The following is a 9,571-nucleotide window of genomic DNA, read 5'->3' on the forward strand; positions in this document are numbered from 1 at the left end:
AACTAGGTCACGGGCTGCAGCGACGGGCCGGGGCCGGGGGATCGGGGCCGGGGGGATCAGGACCGGGGCCGGGGCCGGCGAGATCGGGGCCGGCGGGATCGGGGCCGGGGGGATCAGGGCCGGGGCCGGGGCCGGCGGGATCGGGGCCGGCGGGATCGGGGCCGGGGCCGGCGGGATCGGGGCCGGGGGGATCAGGGCCGGGGCCGGGGCCGGCGGGATCGGGGCCGGGGGGATCGGGCCCGGGGGGCCGGGGCCGGCGGGATCGGGGCCGGGGCCGGGGGGATCGGGGCCGGCAGGATCGGGGCCGGGGGGATCAGGACCGGGGCCGGAGCCGGGGAGATCGGGATCGGGGCCGGGGCCGGAGGGGCCGGGGCCGGGGCCGGGGGGATCGGGGCCGGGGCCGGGGCCGGGGGGATCGGGGCCGGGGCCGGGGCCGGGGGGATCGGGACCGGGGCTCCCCGGCCGCCTCGGCATGGCTGCCCGCCCCGCAGCCCGCGGCTCCCCGCCCCCACCCGGCCGCCCCCCCATCCCTGCGGCCGGGCCGGGGGGGGGGGGGGGCGCAGGGGCCGCGAGGGCTGGGCCGGGCCCCGGCTGCGCCCCCCGGGCCGGGCCCGGCTCCGTCCGGCCGCGCGGGGCGGGAGCGGCCTGTCCCGGGGCCGCAGAGCGAGGCGCCCCGCCCCGCCCCGCCGGGCCCCCCGCCGCCGCCCCCCAACCGTCGGGGCCGGCCGCGCCCCGCGCCCCGCGCCCCGCGCCCCGCGCCGCCGCCTCCCCCGGCCGGGCCCGGCCCGGGGCAGAGACTCACCCATGGCGCCGCCGCCGCCGCCGCTCTTCTCCTCAGCCGCCCGCTCACTGACCGACATCCCCTCCCCCGGCCAGGCCGCCCGCCCGCCGCCGATTCTCCAAGGCCGCCTGCGCCGCTGACGCAGCGGAGCCTCGCGCCCGGCCGCGGCCCCTACGCACGCGGCCGCTACGCACGCCGCCCCCCCGCACGCCGCCCGCCCCGCCCTCCGCCGCCGCGCGCGGCCTCTCGCGAGAGCGCCCGGGGCGGCCATGTCGCGGCCGGGAAGGCGGCGGGCTCGGGGGCGCGGCCGGGCCGGGGTCCCCTCGGAGGGGCCGGCGGCCCGCGCGCCTGCCGGCGGCCGCGCTGGGCCCGGGCGGCCGCGGGCCTCGGGGCCGGCCCCGGAGCTCGGGCCGCGGGCGGGGCGCGGCTCCTGCCCGCACCAAAGATGGCCGCCGGCCCGGCCCGGCCCGGCCGCCTGCGCCCGGCGGGCTACGCCGTTGGCGGAGGGCGAGGCCGCGCGGGCCCCTGGCTGCGCCCCTGGCGCGGGGCCGGGCCGGGCCCCCGCACTCGGGGTTCTGCGCGCGACGCCCGGGCCTCACAAAGGAGGCCCCGAACCCGGGCGACGGCACCGCGGGCGGCCCCGGCCCAGGGCGGGGCGCGGCTCCCCGACGCTCGAGGGGCCGCGGCAAGTGCAGCCGAGCCCCGAAGGCCGGGGGCCGCCCTCGGAGCAGGCACGGGCCCTTGTCCGGCCTCACGGGGGCCGCCGGGCCTCCGGGACGGGACAGGCCTGGCCGAGCCCGGGCCGCGGCCACTTTGGGCCCCGTGGCCCAGGCCTCAAAGCCCCCCAGCAGCGCCCCGCGGGCCCGTTTCCACGCCAGTAAAAGGAAGAGCTGGTGGCGGACGGGGTGCCGCTCCCGCCAAGGGCAGGTGCCACCTCGCGCCCTGTGCCGCAGCCGGGCAGGGCGCCCGGAGGCCCCCAAGAGGGCACACTGCGTGGCAGCTAGTTTTTGCCACGGGACTCGCAGGGGCCGCCTGAACCACCCGACTGGCCGCCGGAGGCTCGGCTGCTGCCCGCCACCCCTCCTGCACCCTCCGGGGGCCGGGGTGCCGTCGGCCTTCACAGGCTCGAGACTCCCCTTGCAACCCTTCACGGGGGGGACCGGCCCGGCCCGGCCAATCACAAAACCGGGAGAGTTCTCCCAATCCCATTCCAAACAGGGCAGACCCCAAATTAGAAGAATCCAGTCCCGACCCGACAAGAATGACCTAGAGATCTTGACCCAACGCAACTGTGCAATTAGGCACCTGGAGATTATCCCACAGCCCTGTGACGAGGAGGCTCAGCAGCATAACATGCCTCATATGATGGGATCATAGCAGGGACATGGCATGGGACGGGCAGACCTGAGACTGTAGCAAATCCTGAGAGCCTATGAAATCCAGGTGGGAGGGGAAAGAGTTCCTGTTATAGGTTTGGGTTTTTTGCAAGGCAGTGCGGTTAGGTGGCTTGCCCAAGGCCACACAGCTAGGTCATATTGAGTGTCTGAGGTCAAATTGGAACTCAGGTTCTCCTGACTGCAGGCTGGTGCTCTATTCATTGTGCCACCTAGCCACCCCAGGAAACAGTTTCTAAAGACTATATAATACCTGATGTAGTAATACCGCCTTGTGCCTCAGGAGCCTGTAGGATTTGTGAATAAAGCCTTCAATTTTTCTCTCACTCTAGCAGGTTCTTCTTTCATTAAGAGATAACACCAAGCTATAAGTATAAGGATAATTATCCCCTCTCCCCAAATACTGTATGGTCTTTGGAGAAGTCACTAAAGGGAGTGAAAACTTGGGGGTCAGCCCTTCTCCACTTCTGTTCTAGGGCCTGATCTTGCCTCCTTTCACTCAGGTGCCAGGTCCTAGGCTAGGCTCTGGGAAGACAAGGGACTGTCCCCAAGTAGCTTAAGAGGGATATACAGGACAATATAAATGCAAAGTAATGGTGAGAGAGGTTATGAGAGGAATCAGAAAAGGACTGGTCTTAGAGCTAAGCCTTAGAGAAAGCAAGGAAAGATCCTAAGAGGTTGAGGTAAGGAATGTCAGGCAAGGGGAATAACCAAATCCAAAACCTGGAAGTAGAAAATTCAATGCCAGATAAGTAAACTACTAGTGTAGTGGGTAAGGGGAAGAGGCATGGTGAAATCAGTCTTGAAAGCCAGGTAGGAGCCAAATGGTGAAGGGCCTTAGATAGGAAATTGAGAAGCATACATTTTGTCCTTGAGACAATAAGGGCCCATTAAAGCTTTCTGAGTGAGACAATAGGAAGGTCACAGGGTCACCACATGGAAGAGAGATTGGAGATGGCAGAGGTAGGAGGCAGGATGGCAAGAAGTCTGTTGACCCCAAACATTAAGCTATTCCCTCCCTGGAAAGCACTATGTTAAGCTACTAGGAAAGCAGGGGAATAGGGAAGAGGGCTGGGGAAGACTGAGGAAGGGGAGGACAGAAACACTCCAGGCCTGGGGACAATTTGTTCAGAAACTCAAGGCAATCTGAGGAGTAGCAGGGAAGCTGGATGCCATGCCTCTCTGATGTAGTTAACACAAAATGACAAATCAAGGCTTCTTTCCAGGCCCTCACCTCCTGACATCTTAAGAGCCAATCTATGTGTTGTCCCCAGAACAGATCTGCTCTGTGTACTCTGGGTCTACAATTAGCTGCTCTTTACATCTTCCTTGTCTTGGATGCCATTTCTGCTTCCTCATACACCATCTTAGCCCAAGTGTTAGCTATCTCAGCTAACTCAGGGATTTATCCAGGCTTTTTCAGATGAACTCTGGGCACCTTAAGCCCAGGCTAAGCAAATCTAATCATCTGTAAAGAAAAAAGGCTAGGCATTGACCTGAGCTCCAAGGAGACTAAGAGGTTCTACCCTATTCACTCATGTTTTGGGCTTATCAAATATTAGATGACTTTAGGGGGTCAAAGCAAGTGGGGAAGTAGTCACCTGATCAGTAGACCAGCAAAGGTCAATTTGTGAGAAATACAAACCAAAAAGCTATGAAGAATGAATGACCTTGGGGCGGCTAGGTGGTACAATGGATAGAGCACCAGCCCCGGAGTCAGGAGGACCTGAGTTCAAATCCAGCCTCAGACACTTAATAATTACCTAGCTGTGTGGCCTTGGGCATGCCACTTAATCCATTTGTCTTGCAAAAACCTAAATTAAAAAAAAAGAATGACCTTTAGTGAATACCTACTATGTGACCCACATACCCTATGGGGTAAGGAGATGCCTACTGGTCCCAGGGGTAGGCAGAGCAATGGGTCAGTCCATAGTTTACCTTGGTGACCACTCCCAAGGATTCACTTAACCTAAAATCAGCAACTCTCTGTGAAGACCTCATGGTTAAGACAAACACCTCTTTATGTTCCATAGGAAAAACCCTGCTATATGCAGAGGAGGATGAACTAACAAGGCCACAGCTGCCAACACTTGAGCACTACCAGGGCTAAAGCAGAAATGGGCAGGAATGGGAAATGGGGATATGCTTCAGGGTGGAGCCACTGGCCTTCACAAACCAGACCATGCATTGATCTTGGCCACAGCTCTCCCCTGCCTTTAGTTTAAAAACCTAATGCAAATAAATTGAACTGAGCTCTTCAGAAAGGACATATTGACTGCACAAGCCAAAAGAGAATGACTTCAGCCTGGGATATTTCTAGCATCAAACTAGCATAGGCCAGGCTTCCTTCAGCAAGCCCATGACCCATGTTAGCCTTTTCCTGAAAATCCATCTCCAAAGCCTCCATGCCTAGAAAAGCAGGAAACCCAGAGAGGAAACAGGCACATCTAGCCTGAAACCCACAGGCAAAAATCCTTGGTTTATGGGAGACAGTTGCCCCAAGGGAGCCTAGCCTAGCCAAATGCTGAGTCACCATTAACAGAGTAGTCCATCATTTTGTGTCCTTGCTGAGGATCAATGGCCATGGGATAACTGACCAAAGTCCAAGGGATTTCTGTGTCCATGCTGGAGAGGACCTGACGCAGATATGTAAGCATTAGAGCATGTTTAAGAAAGGACATCTTTAAGATGATGGTTCTGACCATCACTTTGGCTTTTAGTTCTTTGGAAGGGGAGTGCTTCAAATGCCATAACACATTGAGTTAGGGGTGTGCTGGTCACTGAGCTTTCCCCATTGGGGAATATCCAAGATTTCAAACAAAAAAAAAAATACCCATCCCAACAAGGACAATGGAGAGGTACATAGAGGGATGGTAGGCAGGTTGCAACAGATGAAACATGGAGTAAAAGATGTCATCAAAGAAATGTGGGCACTACTAGATCTCCAATTATTTTATCACAGTGCTGGTTGACCAAAAAAAAATATTGAAGGGTGGCCAGGTGGCGCAGTGGATAAAGCACTGGCTCGAGTCAGGAGTACCTGAGTTCAAATCTGATCTCAGATACTATCTGTGTGACCTTGGGCAAGTCACTTAACTCCATTGCCTTGCAAAAACCAAAAAGAAAAAAAAGAAAAGCAGAGTAGAGGAAAAGACTAAAAAATGAAAGCAAATGAAAACAATCTAGTATTTGATAAGCCCAAAACATAAGTGAATAGGGGTAGAACCTCCTTCATGACCTCATGAAAACACATTCCAATTCTTCAAAAGTAAGGAAAATTTTAAAAAATTCTCTTTCTTTTCCTCCTACCCTGCCTTTGGGTGAAGATGGAACCAAACCTCTGATCAAGAAAATGATGTCCTAATTTTTCTATCTCCAATTTTTTCCTCAAGGATATGTTTTTTTCTCTCAACACATTCACTTTTGATCAATGTATAACATGGAACCAACATAAAGATTATCAGATTGTCTTCTGTGGGGGGGAGGGAAGGGGGGGAGAAAAACTGTAAATTCAAATCCTTACCCAAAAATGATAGGTAGAAATTACTATTGAATAAAATTGGAAAACAAAATATTAAAAAAAAAAAGAAGAAGAAAATGTTGTCCATAAAGGTTTAGTGATGTCCCTAAGGTTACATCATGGCAGAGTACAATACACTACTGACATGAAATTAAAAAGTCAAAAGTCGAATTTTTAAGGATGATTAGGGTTGAGGCAGAGAGGCTGGGATAGTTCCAACCCCCCTTGGTGGGCCAACAAAGTAGGCGCCCATTATCTAGAAAATAAATACAATTCCTCTTCTATGGAAAGGGTTCCCCAACCACCTTAAGGAATCCTAGCCCATCAATTAGCGGTAAGCTAGTCATTCCCATCTCGAACAATGGTATCTTCTCTTTAAACCAGACTTTCTGAAGATACTGAAGGCTTTGCTGGGGACACGTGGATATTTGCCATCCGCAGGTGTTGTTCCCTCCACTTGCTACCACTCCTGCTGGGGCTTCCTTTGACCTCTGTACCCATCTCTATTTGACAACTCTTGCCTAGGCCTCTGCGATTGTTGGATTGTTGACTCTCTGGCTTACCTCAAGCTTTGATTATCCTCTCAAGTGTTCTTATTACCAGTGCCCTTGAGAACTAAACATTTTGGGGATCCAATTCCTGCCTGCTCAGCTCTATGAGGCTTCAGAAAAGGAAGGCTCCATCAGCTGGCCAATAAACATTAAGCTCTTATTGGGTATCATCAAGTGTGCTATGTGCTGCTCATTGCCCCCAAGGAAGTCATCCTAATGAAGGAGACAATATGCACATGCTATATGTGTGTATATATGATCTCGATATAAAGCCATACAAAACAGCCCAGGACAGCAGTTCCAAAGAGTGAAGACAAGGAGAGAGCAGGTCCCTTCCCCATTTTTTTTTATTAAAATGGCTTTTATTAAGATTTTTTTTTTGTTTTTAGGTTTTTGCAAGGCAATGGGGTTAAGTGGCTTGCCCAAGGCCACACGGCTAGGTAATTACCCTTCCCCATTTTAATCATAGCACAATGTCATTGTTTTCACCCATATATACAGGACCCTGAGACTTGTCATCACCTGGACATAACCCCAGGGTATGGTCCCATTGATTGACTTATTGAGACTCTGAGAGGCATCACAGCAGTGTGGATAGCACTGGACTCACTAAATCCAAGGTCTCCAGTGTCACCATCATTGTGTTACCTTGGCTTGTTACTTAAGCCTTCGCCTCCCTGAGACTGGTTCTCTAAGAAAAGAGGAGGCCCTATACTAATGGGTTGAAATCATTGTGTCCTGACCTCCCAGAAACTCAACCATTTTTCACAAATAGAGAATATTGTTTAATCTCCAGCATCTCTGCCAGAGCATTCAGAACACTTGTCAACAAGAGATTTTGAGATTGGGGAAAAAATCCATGTGCACAAGTAGCCACTGCCAGCCTAGTGCCTGTGCCAGGGGAAGAAGGCTCTGTTGTTTCTATTGTTGTGGCATCCTTCTGGGCACCGTGGAATACTGATACTGCAGTGTCCTGGGGTATAATTCAGCTGGGCAAAGAAAGGGGCTTTGAGGAGGCAGCCCCTAAGAGCCTTGCTCTCTGAGAGGCATGCATGCACCCACGCACACTCACTCACTGTTTGCTGAGAAAATGAGGGCTCTGTGCAGATCCGTTCACTGAGGTATAGAAAGCACTTCACTCAAAACTGAGAAGTAGACCTTGCCTGTCCAGAACTCGGGGAATATTTAATGATATTTTCTGTTTCACTAGGACATGTGAGGGTGAGGCTATTTAACTTCTTCCTGGACATCCCTCCCCTGCTGGGCAGATAGTGGGGCTATTTTTCTTCTTTACATCCCTCACCTACATGTCTGGGGAGCACAAAGCACCAATTTCCCAACAAGCAAAGTCACAGGTCAGCCATAGGACTCTGGCACACACCAGTCAAGGACGTCCAGAGAAGTGGCATACAATAAGGCTTATGTGGTCAAACAAATAGGTGGCCCAGGGGAAGGATACCTGGTGGACAACCTCCAATCTCTTCTCCAAATCCATGCAATGTCAAGAAAGTTCTGAGGTGTGCAGTGAGATAAGGTAGATGGGAGGAATACCAGAAGCATAGCAATACATCCCCAAAGCAGTTCCAGGAGATTGGCACACTAAGAACTAAAGACAAAAGTTCACTTGCATCATTAGAAATATCCCTTCCTTTTCTTTTTTTTAGGTTTTTGCAAGGCAATGGAGTTAAGTGGCTTGCCCAAGGCCACACAGCTAGGTCGTTAAGTGTCTGAGACTGGATTTGAACCCAGGTACTCCTGACTCCAGGGCAGGTGCTATCCACTGGGCCACCTAACTTCCCCTATTCTTCTCTTCCTTGAAGAAATTAGGGAGTTCAGGGTGGAATGTTGCCCCTGTGCTAAGACAAAGTCCCTAAACCCCTCAAGGGGGAGAAGTGTAGTGGGAAATAAAAACAAAATAGAGAGTAAAATTGCCTCAACAAAGTTCAGAGAAAGCAGCCTCCAACACTTTGGAGGTGGTCTGGGACAAGAATCCCACAAGATGATTGGGTTGGGGGAGTTTCAGTCTTCATATCCAAAGGGTCTGCTTACCTGGACACATTCCAAAGTTATCAACAGTTTTGTTTCTAACAACCCTCCATAAATGTTTGTTGAATTGGATTGGACTGAGTAAGCCTAGGCCAGCAGGTGAGCTTTCCCACCCAGCCAGGCACTCCACCCCAAAGTCCTCCCTCCCCCAGCCTCCCACCCAGACTGTAAACCTAATTCCCCTTAAACCTTTGGTCCTTGTAAAAATACACAGACTTCTTGTTTAGGAACTGGTTTCTATCAATCATTTCCACCTTTCTGTGACAAGGAGAATATGTATTCAGCCCATTGAGTGACTGAGAAGCTTCCAAGGTTGTAGTAGGGGGCAGTGAAAGGGAGGCTGCCCATCCTAAACTATAACAAAAGAAAGAAGGGAAACAGAATGGGGCATGGGGAGAGGGGACAGGGAATCCAAAGTCCAGCTGTTAGCTTCTTAATCTTGCCCAGGGCTAGTGCTATACAATTCTAGGTGCTGCTCTAAAATTGGAATGATACAAGAAGAGCAACATGGCCCCTGCCCAAGGGTGACAGACAAGTTTGTGAAGCATTCCATATAAAATTCTAGGTGAAGAATTGGTTAAAGGTTATTTTAAAAAATATATTTTATTTCCCCCAATGACATGTTAAAACAATTTTTAAAAACATTTTTAAAAAGTTCTGAGTTCCAAATTCTATCCCTCCCCCTACTCCCTCCCTAAGAGGATAAAAATAAGCAGATAGAGGTGATACATGTGCCATCAGGTACAACTACATGTTAAAGCTTTTAATTAATGACTATAAACTTTGAGTTCTAAAATTTGTGTAGTAAAATATTCGACCCAGGAAACTGGGGTGACTCTGGCTGTCTTACATCCTTGATGCTCAAGAATAGACCCCTGGGCACAAAGGCAGCTTTAGCACCTGGAGACAGTGGGAGACACCACTGGTCTGATACCCAGCCCCCCACCACCACCCTTGCAGCTGTCCTCATCAGCAGCTCTTTTGGAAGCAGTCAGCCCAGGCCAACATGCCTCAGGGCCAATCAATAGCTTTCCTACTCTTAATCGAGCCCATCGCTCCATCTTAGGGGCCCATCTGGTAAACTTACTGTCCCTCCTCACAGCCCCAGACATCACATCTGACTGGGTTAGGGCCCCTGACTTCCATTCACTTCTTCCCTGCCTCCAGGGTAAAACAAGCTACTCTCATAGGCCCCTGTATGACCCTGAACTCAATCCTGAGGCCTAAAACCCAAAGGTGGAGGACCTGGTACAGGCAGATAAGAGGATGAGGGACCTGG

At 52.9% G+C, this 9,571-nt stretch overlaps 1 pseudogene; it reads left to right on the plus strand.

Annotated features, from left to right (window-relative positions):
• The first annotated feature begins 8,750 nt into the window (after positions 1–8,750).
• On the plus strand, positions 8,751–8,851 carry LOC141496781 (U6 spliceosomal RNA; annotated as a pseudogene).
• Positions 8,852–9,571: the final 720 nt, after the last annotated feature.

Source organism: Macrotis lagotis, chromosome 8 (assembly GCF_037893015.1).
Source record: "Macrotis lagotis isolate mMagLag1 chromosome 8, bilby.v1.9.chrom.fasta, whole genome shotgun sequence".
NCBI lineage: Eukaryota > Metazoa > Chordata > Mammalia > Peramelemorphia > Peramelidae > Macrotis > Macrotis lagotis.